At 43.4% G+C, this 14877-nt stretch overlaps 1 long non-coding RNA gene across 2 annotated transcripts in view; it reads left to right on the top strand.

The window, feature by feature from the left end:
* LOC114814750 overlaps positions 1 to 14877 on the top strand; it is a 62357-nt gene that overhangs the window by 20128 nt on the left and 27352 nt on the right. For both annotated transcript variants that reach the window (XR_003762501.2, XR_003762502.2), the window contains exon 3: positions 5221 to 5395. This is a non-coding gene — a long non-coding RNA (uncharacterized LOC114814750). The remainder of the gene's footprint in view (positions 1 to 5220; positions 5396 to 14877) is intronic.

Here is a 14877-nt window from a genome sequence, read left to right as displayed (position 1 = left end):
AACTGAAGTGATTTGCACAAGGTCACACAGGATTAGACCCCAAGTCCTTCTGACTCCCAAGCCAGCTCGCTATCCACCAGGCCATGCTCTTATGACATCCCCCATTTAGACTGTGTACCTATTTTTGGGCAGGGATTGCCTCTATCTGCTGCCTAATTGTACACTCCAAACACTTAGTTCAGTACTCTGCACATAGTAAGCGCTCAATAAATATGATTAAATGAATGAATGAATGAATTTATTACAATACAAGGTTGTGAAATTGGGTACAGTCCCTGTTCCTCGTGGAGTCACAGTTTTTTTATTCCCATTTTACAGGTGAAGGAACTGAGAAATATTTTTGTTGGCTGTTACTGGAGGTTTTCAACCCCAAAGAGACTCTTTTGGAGTGTTCAGAATCTGGTCAGCTTCCCCTGGATCCTAAAGCCCACCTGTTATTGCATCCTTTCAGTGTGGGTTTGGGGACTTTCTGCTGAGTGGTCCCCAAGTCCCTACACTCTGATCACTGCTACCACCTTTTGACTGAAGTCCAAACATCTCCTCAGAGGCAAAGTGATCACTGGGGACTAGCCTACCAATCAATCAATCAGTGGTATTTTTTGATCACTTACCATGTACAGAGAGCACTGTACTAAGTGCTTAAGAGAGTGACTTGGTAGATACATTCCCTGTCCTCAAGGAACTGACATTCTAGTCAGGAAGACAGGTATTAATACACAAGTAATTTAGGGATAGGCACATAAGTTCTGTAGGACTGAGGATGGGCTGAATATCAAGTGTTTAAAAGTTACAGATCCTAGTCCATAGGCGATGGGGAAGGGAGCGGTAGTAGAAGAAAAGAGGACTTAATCGGGGAAGCTCTCTTGGAGATGTGATTTTAATTCCACCACCCTCCTAGACTGGCTACAGGAAGTTCACAGAGAAAGTTCACGGATGAAATCGGTATGACCTAGTGGAAAGATCAAGGGCCTTGGAGTCAACGAATCTGTGTTCTAATCCTGACTCTGCCAATTGCTGGCTGTGTGACTTTGGGTTAGTCACTTGACTTCGCTTTGTCTCAGTTTCCTCAATTGTAAAATAGGGATTCATTACCTGTTCTCTCTCCTACTTAGATTGAGAGCCCCATCAGGGACAGGGACTGTGCTTGACCTAATTGACCTGTACCTACTCCAATGTTTAGAATAGTGTTTGACACACAGTAAATGGTTAACAAATAGCAATTACAAATAAGTGCTCCCTCCCAAATCTCTCCAGGTCTATGTGTCTCCCTGGAGCTTCTCTGCTAAGTTCATTCATTCAATTGTATTTATTGAGCGCTTACTGTGTGCGGAGCACTGTACTACAGGCAAACTCCAAGCTCAGGGATTTCAAGAATATTACATGAGTTCTTAACTGGGCAACAGTTAAAGTAATTACGGTTCAAACCACCTTTACCTAGACCTAATACCTTCCCCCCTCCTCAGGACTCTGTATTTCACTTTGGGAGTCCTGGGGCTCACTGTTCTCTGGTCCGTCCCCCCTCCCCTTTCTCTTGGGGCATCTCAGATTCTAATTTTACCCTTGCCAAGTCATTAAGAGGCACAGTTCCAGGCCAAAGTGAGGATGTGAGCAAGGGACTGGTCAGAATAATACAAGCAGCAGAGTGAGGTATAGACTGGAGTAGGGAGGGGTTACTTAACTGGTGCAAGGGACAAGTAAACAAGGAGTGGAACTGTGATTACAGGGCCCCATTGTCACCCTCCTGTTGAGTTCATTCATTTAATCATATTTATTGAGCGCTTACTGTCTCCAGAGCACTGTACCAAGTGCTTGAGAGAATGAGGAAGGCAGAAGGGAACAATGACCTCCACAGTCCTCTACCTACCACCCAGGGGAGGAGGGAGTGTAGTTGGCTGCCATCTATGTATTACTTTGACTTTTATTATGGCAGCCCTGAGTGAAGCAGTTTCTGCTTTTGCATCAGTTGATAGCAGTGCATTAGGGAACACTAACATTGCTTTCAAAATATCTGTGGAATATTTTGATAAAGATAAAAAAGGTAGTTAGCTGGTAAAAAGCAAGACTGCCCTTGGAAAATATGGAGAGTTACCCTGGTTTAATATCAAAAGGTAGGGGAGGGGATATATGTGTGTGTGTGTTTTTAGGCAGAAATTCCCAAACATTGATTTATCTTTTATTTGCCATGTGGTACAATATCAAGGAGCAAAGAAGTAATTTAGGAAACACATTTCTACTGCAATTCTAATTTCCCCTGTTTTTGTGGTTCATGCCTGACCTTTAAGATTGACTGAATATGGCTTTTTATAGTTTAATCATAAATAATTTGACAGTTCAAAGACAACATTATCATAAGTGATGTATATTTACTAAACAATAAGGCACATTCAAAGACCACTAAGCTTTGGCAGAATAAAACAAGGGGTTGGAAATTCAGCATTATCTAGTCTCAGAGATAACTGTTGTGTTCTGTTGCAGAAAATCAACCTAGATTTTTTGGGTTTTTTTTACTGTTTCTTTTAAACACCCTATAAACTTTTTGAGAATCTGTTATTGTTACAGTTCAGGGCTTTATCTTCCCTGATTCTTTCAGCTAAGAATATTCAAAAGGGTTGGTAAACTAAAAAGAAAATAGACCTACCTAGAAAGTTTCAAACATATTTGCTTCTACTTTATTACTCTTTTGCCTTTGACGTAATTGGCAATTTGCTCTACTTGCCTCCCCATTAGATTGTAATCTCAAGGTTAAGGATCCTCAAGGTTAAGGATCACATTTTTTACTTCTTGTACATGTTCACAGGTTCAGACAATTGTGTGCAGACAGTAAGCACTCAAAAAAATCATTTATTTTTTCATTGATTAATGGTGCTGCATTAGAAACAGGGCTCATTAAATACAGTTGATGATGGGTATGGTGATGATAATGAAGATGTAGATGAGAATGATTGGCCAGAAATAATTAGCAGATGCACTGGATTTTTGCTTCATTAATACAGAAGATCCAAGCCAGATTCTTTATCTGATGTAAATATGTAGATTACATCACTCTTGCACAATGTTCACCATCTTAGTTTACATAGGATTGCACACATAGACACATTTTACATATTTGAAATTGGTAGGAGCAGAAGAAAGGAAACTATTAGTATGACCTAGTTGAAGAGCACAGGATTGAGAGTCAAGAGACCCAGATACTTGTCTCAGATCTGCCACTTGCCAGGTGTGTGACCTTGGGTAAATCACTTCACTTCTCCATGCTTCAGTCTCTACAGCAAGAAAACGGGGATAAAATACCCATTCTTTCTACCTCTAATCTTGAGCTTGTGGAGTGAGGACTGTATTTCATCTGATTATCTTGTATCTCTACCATGGTGCTTCAACCATAGTAAGTGCTTAATAAATATGACCATCATTAACTGGAATAGAAAGATTAAGAAAAGATAGGCAAATAACTAAGTAAAGAAGTATTCCAGACCATTAACTGTTTCCTTAAATCTCAGGTGCTTCCACCTCCACCTACTCTTACACCTGATGATCTAGCTACCTCTTTTGTTGACTAAATCAAAACTTTCGGGTTTAAGCTTTCCCAAATCCCTTTACACCTCCATACCTCCCTCATACCTCTTCATTTACTCTCTCATCTTTCTCAGCTTCACTGTCATTATGATTGTATTGATTTTGGTCTATTGAAAATGAAATGATAAAATAGAAAAATAGATCTCTAAGATGAAGAAAATCTCTTGGGAGGAACCAGAAATGATGGAATCATATGAATCAGGTGTCTCCTTCAATCAGGATAGCTGAGGGCTGGTGAACAGACCCTGCTCCCCTCCCCTTCTCACCCCATCACAACCTATCAGTAAATTGGAGAAGCAGCATGATCTAGTAGAAAAAGGGTGGGCCTGGATGTCAGGAGAACCGAGTTCTAATCCTGACTCTGCCAAATGATTGCAGTATAACCTTGAGCATGCCACTTAAATACCCTGTGACTCAGTTTTCTCATCTGTAAAAATGTGGATATACCTGTTCTCCCTCCCACTTCAACTGTGAGCCACATCTGGGATGGGACTGTGTCCAACTTGATTAACTTGTATCTACCCCAGTGCTAAGAACACTGCTTGACACATAGTAAGTGCTTAACAAATACCATAATTATTTGATTAATAATTCATTCATTGCTGGTATTTATTGAGCACATATTGTATGTGGAGCACAGTACTTTTAAGCTTTGGGGACTGTTTTAGATATAAGTCCTACCCTCAAATAATTACAATCTGGGTGGGGGAAGACTGACATAATAATGTATATTTATGGTATTGGTTAATCACTTACTGTGTGTCAAGCCCTGTTCTAAACCCTGGGGTAGATACAAATTAATCAGATTGTTCCATCCCTGTCCCACAGTGGGAAAATGAATTACAGATAGGGGAAGCAGCAGAATATAAGGAAATGTAAACTCACTGTGGGCAGTGAATGTGTCTGCCAACTGAATGTGTCTGCCAACCCTGTTGAATGGTACTCTCTGGGGTGGGAGTGGGGTGAACATCAAAATGCCTAGGGTATACGGATCCAAGTCCATAGACATCCATTCAGGTATTCTGTGTTCGATAATGACAAGTTGATATGATATGTTTTCATAATTAGGTCCTAAATAATAGTATGGGTTGGAAACTTTCCCATAATTCAGCAAGATACTCTCGCTCTCTCTCTCTCTCTCTCCCTCTCTCTCTCACACACACACACACACACACACACACACACTCACTTGAAACAAATATTCTAATGAAATGTTAAGTTGACAAGATCCGGTTTTCTCATTAAGAAACTAACATCCATGAGGCCATGCATTGGTTTATTTCTTCCCAAACTGATTGCTTTCTATTGTTCTATTTCTATTGCTTAGATTTCATCCAAGATTCTTTGTTTTCTTTCAGTCTTTCAGTAATTTCTTTCAGTTTTTCAACTGCCAGTGGCATTTTTATGAATTTAGTATTTTGAAACTGCCTGATTGCACTTAATTGAATCAGATGTGTGACAAAGATTAAAATGACTAAAAGCATCAATTCTGACAACGTTTGATGCTGGGTAGATTAACATGGCTTCCGTTGTTATAGAAACTTGTGAAAACTAGTGTTTTGCATTAAGAACTACTCCTCCAACAGATGTTCCAATAGTTGTTCTTTGTCTTGCTTTGAAGTTGATTGTTTCTGCCCTCCATTGTAGGTTAACTGCAGTCAATGGAAATTACTGACTTCTTCAAGCGAGAAGTGACAGCATTCAAAGGAAGACTCAGCACCAAATGTAAAAGTCATATTGCTGCTACTTTAATTCGAATTTCACTGAATGGAGTCGAGTTTTAAGTCAAGCAGCAAAAATGATCTCTCTGAGCACAGAAGCAGTAAGTTATATTGGTTTAAAACAAAGGCTTAGGAAACAGTAGTTACTGACTTTCCTTTAAAAGCTTTCACCTGAGCTACTTTATGGCCAGGTGTCTAGGAGGAAGCATCTATGTTGTAACTTTATTTTGTTTAAATTAATACATAATACAAAAATCTCATGAAGGTGCTAAGAAGATTGATTAGCTGGTAAATCAAGGAATGTGGTAAGGGGAAGAAATGAAATGATATGGAGATAAAAAATACTGAATGGGCTTATTAGAAGTAGTAGATGATAAGCTCCTTCTAGACTGTAAACTCTCTCTAGACTGTAAACTCATTGTGGGCAGTGAATGTGTCTGTTTATTGTTATATTGTACCCTCCCAAGTGCTTGGTATAATGCTTTGTACAATAAGCGCTCAATAAATACATGTGAATGAATGAATGAACAAAGGGATGGTTAGAAAGCAGAACCATTGGGAATGGTACACTGCCTTGGGAAAAGTACCAGATTACCTATTCCATCTTGAATTGTTTCAAAAGTGGACCTACCCCCAACCAAGCTCACACACACACAAAACAAAGGCACCTCAACTGGAGGCTCCATGCTAGCAGAGTTGCTGACTGCCCCATCAGTAATGGATGTGACAAGAGCATGTTTTTATGAGCACAGCACTGCATATGTCTCCAGGAGGAACACCAAGACCACTCTGTGGTGGGGGACAACGGGAAGGCCTAGTGGGTAAAGTCCAAAGGACTTGGGTTTTAATTCTGCTCTGCCACTTGTCTACTGTTTGAGCTTGGGCAAGTCACTTCACTTCTCTGGGACTCAGATACTTCATCTGTAAAATGGAAATTAAGACTGTGAGCTCCATGTGGAACATGGACTGTGACTAACCTGATTATCTTGTATCTACCCAGTGATCAGTACAGTGCCCGGCACATAATAAGTGCTTAACAAATACCATTTTTAAAAAATGGTTGGAAAAAAATACAAGGGACAAAGAATATTCTTATCAAAACCTGCTATATTTGGAAAAGTTCTAAAATATTAATGTTTTAAGGGTATATTTCATGTTGTCTGTATTGTTGTTATTGTTAATTTAAAGGCCAGGCGAAGCACTTAATACAATGATTTGGACTCTTTGGGTCCCCAAAATATTTTTCGAGTAACTGATTAACTTATTCTGTTGAATTGTACTCTTTTGAGTGCCTAGTACAGTGTTTTGCACATAATAAGCTTTCAATAAATACCACTGACTGAGTGATATTGCACCCTTGCCACATGGAACCACTGCCCTCTCTGATGCTGCATCAGGAGGTAGTTGCTGATCTTGTATATCCTCTGAAGTTGGCTGTGTCTCCCACAGATAAGGAGAGAACAGGAGAGAGTTTTTAAATCTTCTAGTTGCCCTTTTAGGGTTATGTGGCGGAAGCCAGAAATTATGGCTTTACTCAGCCTGGTCATAATCTCATTTCACTAAACAGTGGATAGCTTGTGAGTGCAGCTTGTTTTGGAGAGGATTCCTTTATTGGAGCATAGCTATCAGGGCAGAGTGGCTTCACAGTCAGGTGATTGCCAGGATCAGGACAGACTTCTGCATTGCCAGGCGCTAAAAGTCCTCTGTTGCCACACTACTTCCTAGAACAACTACCCTTATCTATGTATATGCCCTGCTCTGATGCTTCTGCCATTATTCTAGCTTCAATCTCCCTAGTGGTGTGGTGGACAACTGAATTTATCTGCAATTTGTTGGGTTTTTTTGGGGGGGGTGCTGGGGGGTTATTTTTTATTTGTTTGTCATTGAGCACAGTAGTATCTGCTGCTGTTGATACCTCAGAGATTCTTTCCAGGATTGCAGACTCCCCTATTCTCCTTATCAGTCATCTTTTTAAAACATTTAGGTCACAGCCAGTCTTTAGAGAAGAGTCCTGTGGCTTCAAAGCCTCTGACTCAGTGGAAAGAACCCGGGCTTCGGTGTCAGAGGTCATGGGTTCGAATCCCTGCTCTGCCACTTGTCAGCTTTGTGACTGTGGGCAAGTCACTTAACTTCTCTGTGCCTCAGTTACCTTATCTGTAAAATGGGGATTAACGTGAGCCTAATGTGGGACAACCTGATTACACTGTATCTACCCCAGCGCTTAGAACAGTGCTCTGCACATAGTAAGTGCTTAACAAATACCAACATTATTATTCTTAATCAGGGTCTGGGTGAAAGCTGCCACGGTTGGATGAAAAGGAAAAGAGGAAACTACATGTCCTAGGGATCAAAGGGCTGATTGCCTACATTTCCCAGATGTAATAATAATAATAATAATGTTGGTATTTGTTAAGCGCTTACTATGTGCCGAGCACTGTTCTAAGCGCTGGGTTAGACACAAGGGAATCAGGTTGTCCCACGTGGGGCTCACAGTCTTAATCCCCATTTTACAGATGAGGGAACTGAGGCACAGAGAAGTTAAGTGACTTGCCCACAGTCACACAGCTGACAAGTGGTAGAGCTGGGATTCAAACTCATGAGCCCTGACTCCAAAGCCCGTGCTCTTTCCACTGCACCACGCTGCTTCTCTGGCTACCTGTTAAGAATTTACCTTCATCACTAACAGGTGAAAGCTATAATCCATCTCTGGGGGAGGAGCTAACCCTTTAAAACAGAAAGGTTGAACTGAATACCTTTCTCTCTGTTCCTGCTTACTTTGGGCCTTCTAACATTCCTAGAAGACTTGTTCTTCTGCTCTTCCAATTTATCTAAAGTTAGTGAGTGAGGTTTTTTTCTTAATCTACTTTAGTGGTGAAATAGGTTAGGTCAAGGACATGTGGATTTATTAAATATTTAGGATTTATAATTCTATCTTTTACCGAAGCAATAATCTTAGAGTAAAGGTGAGCACTTGCACTGGAGGCTTGATACCAGAGAAGTACTAAAGTGCTTCTTTATTTTTTAATCCATTTTAATGCAGTATAGAATTTACTCTTATTATTCCAGTTTAAAATTGGAGAAGTAGCATGGCCTAGGAGGAAGAGGTTGGGTTTTAGGTTGGAGAAGCAGTGTGGCTTAGTGGAAAGAGCCTGGGCTTGGGAGCCAGAGGTCATGGGTTTGAATACTGGCTCTGCCACTTGTCAGCTGTGTGACTGTGGGCAAGTCACTTAACTTCTCTGGGCCTCGGTTCCCTCATCTGTGAAGTGGGGATTAAGACTGTGAGCCTTAATGTGGGACAACCTGATAACTCTGTATCTACCCCAGCATTTAGAACAGTGCTCTGCACATAAGTGCTTAAATACCAACATCATTATTATTATTATTATTATTATTAATACCAACATTGGAAGTTACTTGCAGTTTGACTCTGGGTAAATCACTTAACTTCTCTCTGCCTTGGTTTCCTAATATCTGTTCATTGGCCTTTGAGCATTTTGTCAAAGATGATCTTTTCCCAATCTGATTAACCTGTACCTACCCCAGCAGTTATCAAGGTGCTTGGCCCAAAGTAAGGTCATAATAAATACTACAGTTACTAGTAGTAACTAAAAAATTACTTGTTAGCAAACATGATCAATCAGTTGGACAGATCCAGAAGATTTATACAGTTGTGTTAAGTCCTGAGCAAATTCTACTTTTTCCTTATTTCTTTTGAATACCTTGATGTAGCAGGGATTTTTTTTTAGTGGTAATTAAGCAGAAAAAGACAAGTTGTGGTTTTTTTTTTCCCCCTGGATTTCTCAACACTACTGAGAAACTTCAGGGCACTTTGGGAATGATGGACAAGGTTGCCCTTGTCACGAGCCCCCAGCTCATACCAACCAGGAATTTACTGGATCAGGGTAGCTTCTGCGATACAGAAAGACAAGTCACACCACCAACCACCAAGGTTAGTGTGGGAAGTTTTTTTACTTAGTTTTACAAATGTGCAAGGTGATCACACATACACACAATCGGCCTCTCTCTCGGCCTCTCTCTCGGCCTCTCTCTCGGCCTCTCTCTCGGCCTCTCTCTCGGCCTCTCTCTCGGCCTCTCTTTCTCTCTCACACCCACTCCACCAAGGGTCTAGTACTACTCTGCTGCCAAGGGAACCCATTCCCTGCTGGTCCCAGGGCAGAAGGTTGGGAGAAGATCTCGGTGACATGGACCACTGATGCTGCAAGCCTCCTCCGTATGCTGTTTCCCCCAAATGTTCCTTCCCTCTCTGCTTAGCTTGCTTCTGCCTCAGTGCTTTCCTCTAAGTGTTACTACTTCATCCTGCCTTCCCTGCTTTGCTCTACTTCCTTCTGGGTGCGCCTTCCTTCTCTCCATCCCTTCCTGCTTCTTTAAGTTTCAAAATCACTGCCTTTTATCTGCCTTAGGCATGGCAACTGTGGCTTTACATTTGCAGTCATTGATTGGTTCAGGCCATTACTGGGTAGAGCAGGAAGAGAAGGCCACTCCCTCCATGTGCTGACCCCCCCACAGGCCGGCAATCTCTCCTTAAGTAGAGCACATTAGTGCCTTTGCCAGTATCTCATTGTTGGCGGGATCACAAGCAGTCACTAATAAGGCAGCTTGGTGTGGGCTCACCACAGTCCATGCCCTGTCCCTGCCCTGTTCCCCCAAATGCTTGAAGATGTCATTTTCTTCTTAAAATACCTCTTCTTAGGCAGACTGCCTTCTCTCAAATTCCCCAGGCCCCATCACTCTGTCTCTCTGATTTTGTCTCCCTCTCACTTTTTTTCCTTTTCCCATTGGTCTAGCAGACCATCGCAGGCAGTGTAACAGCTCTTTAACATGGCTCAGTGGAAAGAGCACAGACTTGGGAGTCAGAGGTCATGGGTTCAAATCCCAGCTCTGCCACTTGTCAGCTGTGTGACTGTGGGCAAGTCACTTAACTTCTCTGTGCCTCAGTTACCCCATCTGTAAAATGGAGATGAAGACTGTGAGCCCCACGTGGGACAACCTGATTCCCCTGTGTCTACCCCAGCACTTAGAACAGTGCTCTGCACATAGTAAGCGCTTAACAAATACCAACATTATTATAAGATTCTGTACTGATTGCTGATCTATAAATTATGAAGACACTTGTGTTGCATTGTACCATCTGTTCACTTTTCTCATGTTTTTTTTGGGGGGGGATTAGTATTAATCTATTTTTTCTGATACTTTTCTTTAATGGTAGGCTTCCCTATTGGTTACCATGCTTATTTATGAAAATAGGTCTCTGTCCATTGCACAAAATATTTTCAATAAATGCATTTCCCTTCATACAACTACTAAAGTAACTTTAATGCAACTGGTAGTTTGCTTAGCAATTAATCACAAAATTACTAAGTAGTTGCTTTGCCAAGCTATATTAAATGCATTCAGCAATATCAAGAGCAAATTTTCTGTTTGAAAATTTTAGAAGTAAACAAAAGTTTATTATCCATAAACTAAGGAAGCACATCTCATTTTAAAAAAAACTTTTACTGTCAGTAGCACTCTTAATCTTTGATTAATCATCAAAGATAAATCTGAAAAAAAACATGCAACAAACTTCTCTAGGAGAGAAATAGAAAACTACCTTAGATACTGAGGGTTGATGCTTTTAATAAGAACTTAAAACTTTCCAAACCTCTTGCATCTGCAATATTAAAGTTCTGTAGGTCTTCAATCATTTTGTCACTCTTTAAACTGTCTTTACGCAAAGTCATACCTACCCTGAAGCTCATTTCTTTCAAACTATATGTACAAAGTGCCACTAAAGGAATAGCAGCAAACCACAATGAAAATACAGAAAAATGATAGGTGCAGGTCTTGAAATGATAGTGGCAATGTGCATCAGATGAATCCTATCATTACAAGAGATATGGTGACATTTCTGTCCTCATTGAAATGGCAATTTTTCCAGTGTATTTGACAGAACTTTTAATTGAGAAATACAGACTAAATATTCCTCTAAATAGTCTTTAAGCTGATGTATTTTGCCACTGGAACAGAGGACCAGGCCCCATGACACTTCTTGGATAAAATCTAGGTGCTTCCCCAGATGGTGGTCATTTGGCCACTTCCTAGATTACGTTGACCTTTGGTGAATAGTGGGACACTTATTGACTGATATACAAGTGAAGAAATGTTACATTTCATGTAGTACACAGGCTGCATATAATGGCATCATGGAAATGTTTTTGGGAATTTGCACAACCTAGAGCACATCTCTGGGAAGCAACCCCATTCCCCTCTCCAGGGCCCTTATCATGCAATGGGCATTGAACTTGTACTACTCCTTTTGCCGATCTGTATAGGAAGAACAAGAGGAGGACACAGCAAGAAGCTCCCAGGAGAGTCAAGATAATGTCAATGAATGGTAATTGAGTGCTTACTGTGTGCAGACCACTGTACTAAGCTCTTGGAAAAGTTCATTCATTCATTCATTCAATAGTATTTATTGAGCGCTTACTATGTGCAGAGCACTGTACTAAGCGCTTGGGATGAACAAGTCGGCCACAGATAGAGACAGTCCCTGCCGTTTGACGGGCTTACAGTCTAATCGGGGGAGATGGACAGACAAGAACAATGGCACTAAACAGCGTCAAGGGGAAGAACATCTCGTAAAAACAATGGCAACTAAATAGAATCAAGGCGATGTACAATTCATTAACAAAATAAATAGGGTAACGAAAATATATACAGTTGAGCGGACAAGTACAGTGCTGTGGGGATTGGAAGGGAGAAGTGGAGGAGCAGAGGGAAAAGGGGAAAATGAGGCTTTAGCTGCGGAGAGGTAAAGGGGGGATGGCAGAGGGAGTAGAGGGGGAAGAGGAGCTCAGTCTGGGAACGCCTCTTGGAGGAGGTGATTTTTAAGTAGGGTTTTGAAGAGGGAAAGAGAATCAGTTTGGCGGAGGTGAGGAGGGAGGGCGTTCCAGGACCGCGGGAGGACGTGACCCAGGGGTCGACGGCGGGATAGGCGAGACCGAGGGACGGTGAGGAGGTGGGCGGCAGAGGAGCGGAGCGTGCGGGGTGGGCGGTAGAAAGAGAGAAGGGAGGAGAGGTAGGAAGGGGCAAGGTGATGTAGAGCCTTGAAGCCTAGAGTGAGGAGTTTTTGTTTGGAGCGGAGGTCGATAGGCAACCACTGGAGTTGTTTAAGAAGGGGAGTGACATGCCCAGATCGTTTCTGCAGGAAGATGAGCCGGGCAGCGGAGTGAAGAATAGACTGGAGCGGGGCGAGAGAGGAGGAAGGGAGGTCAGAGAGAAGGCTGACACAGTAGTCTAGCCGGGATATAACGAGAGCCCGTAATAGTAAGGTAGCCATTTGGGTGGAGAGGAAAGGGCGGATCTTGGCAATATTGTAGAGGTGAAACCGGCAGGTCTTGGTAACGGATAGGATGTGTGGGGTGAACGAGAGGGACGAGTCAAGGATGACACCGAGATTGCGGGCCTGCGGGACGGGAAGGATGGTCGTGCCATCCACGGTGATAGAGAAGTCTGGGAGCGGATCGGGTTTGGGAGGGAAGATGAGGAGCTCAGTCTTGCTCATGTTGAGTTTTAGGTGGCGGGCCGACATCCAGGTGGAGACGTCCCGGAGGCAGGAGGAGATGCGAGCCTGAAGGGAGGGGGAGAGGACAGGGGCGGAGATGTAGATCTGCGTGTCATCTGCGTAGAGATGGTAGTCAAAGCCGTGAGAGCGGATGAGTTCACCGAGGGAGTGAGTGTAAATGGAGAACAGAAGAGGGCCAAGAACTGACCCTTGAGGAACTCCAACAGTTAAAGGATGGGAGGGGGAGGAGGCTCCAGCGTAGGAGACCGAGAATGATCGGCCAGAGAGGTAAGAGGAGAACCAGGAGAGGACAGAGTCCGTGAAGCCAAGGTGAGATAAGGTATGGAGGAGGAGGGGATGGTCGACAGTGTCCAAGGCAGCAGAGAGGTCAAGGAGGATCAGAATGGAGTAGGAGCCATTGGATTTGGCAAGAAGGAGGTCATGGGTGACCTTAGAGAGAGCAGTCTCGGTAGAGTGGAGGGGACGGAAGCCAGATTGGAGGGGGTCTAGGAGAGAATGGGAGTTAAGGAATTCTAGGCATCGATTGTAGACGACTCGTTCTAGGATTTTGGAAAGGAAGGGTATTAGGGAGATAGGATGATAACTGGAGGGGGAAGTGGGGTCAAGAGCGGGTTTTTTTAGGATGGGGGAGACGTGGGCATGTTTGAAGGCAGAGGGGAAGGAGCCCTTGGAGATTGAGTGGTTAAAAATAGAAGTTAAGGAAGGGAGGAGGGCAGGGGCGATGGTTTTAAGAAGGTGAGAGGGAATGGGGTCCGAGGCGCAGGTGGAGGGGGTGGCACTTGCGAGGAGGGAGGAGATCTCCTCTGAGGATACTGCAGGGAAGGATGGGAAAGTAGGGGAGGGGGTTGGTGGGGGGAGGGGAGAGGCGGAGGGGTGACTTTGGGGAGCTCAGACCTGATCGTGTTGATTTTCGTGAGGAAATAGGTGGCCAGATCATTGGGGGTGAGAGATGGGGGAGGGGGAGGAACAGGGGGCCTAAGGAGAGAGTTAAAGGTCCGGAACAATCGGCGGGGGTGACGGGCATGGGTGTCGATGAGGGAGGAGAAGAAGCTTTGCCTGGCGGAGGAGAGGGCAGAGTTAAGGCAGGAAAGGATAAATTTGAAGTGTGTGAGATCCGCTTGGTGCTTGGACCTTCGCCAGCAGCGCTCAGCAGCTTGAGCATAGGAGTGTAGGAGGCGGACGGAGGAGGTGATCCAGGGCTGTGGGTCAGTGGAGCGAGAGCGGCGGAGGGAAAGGGGGGCGAGAGAGTCGAGATGAGTAGAGAGGGTGGAGTTGAGAGCGGAGACCCGCTCGTCGAGAGTGGGAAGAGAGGACAGGGCGGCAAGGTGAGGAGAGATGCTATTGGAAAGACGGATGGGATCGAGAGAGCAGAGGTCTCTGTGGGGCAGTAGCAAAGATTTGCAGGGGGAGGGAGTGTGAGAGATGAGGCAGGTGAGAAGGTTATGGTCATAGAGAGGGATTTCAGAGTTAGTGAGGGAGGAGATAGTGCAGCGGTAGGAGATGACGAGATCGAGGGTGTGACCGAGTCGGTGAGTGGGCGCGGTATGGTGGAGGAGGAGGTCGGCAGAGTCGAGGAGGGATAGCAGGCGGGCGGCAGAGGAGTCGTCGGGTACATCCGTATGGATGTTGAGTAACACACTTGAGAAATGCTATTTCTGTCCACAGAAAGCTTACAGGAGGAGACAGTAGTATTTTCCCCTATACCTAATTTATTTTAAAGTACAAGAATTGTTTCCTAAGTATTGTGGGGCTGGGGTCATTATTAAAATGCTTAAGAGCCAAGTATTTCAGAAAGGGGTAATAAAGGGGCTAGTCTGGGAAGGCCTCTTGGAGGAGATGGGATTTTAGGAGTTTTAAAAGCAGAGAGTGATGGATTGTCAGTTATAATCATAATTGTATTTATTGAGCGCTTACTGTATTCAGAGCACAGTATGAGTTGGTAGACAACCTCCCCTCCTACAATGAGGTTCAGTCTAGAGGGGGAGATATTAATATAAA

This window comes from Ornithorhynchus anatinus, chromosome 10 (genome assembly GCF_004115215.2).
Source record: "Ornithorhynchus anatinus isolate Pmale09 chromosome 10, mOrnAna1.pri.v4, whole genome shotgun sequence".
Lineage (NCBI taxonomy): Eukaryota > Metazoa > Chordata > Mammalia > Monotremata > Ornithorhynchidae > Ornithorhynchus > Ornithorhynchus anatinus.
The sequence above is the reverse complement of the archived record's forward strand: the minus strand, read 5'-3'. Positions and strand labels throughout refer to the sequence as shown.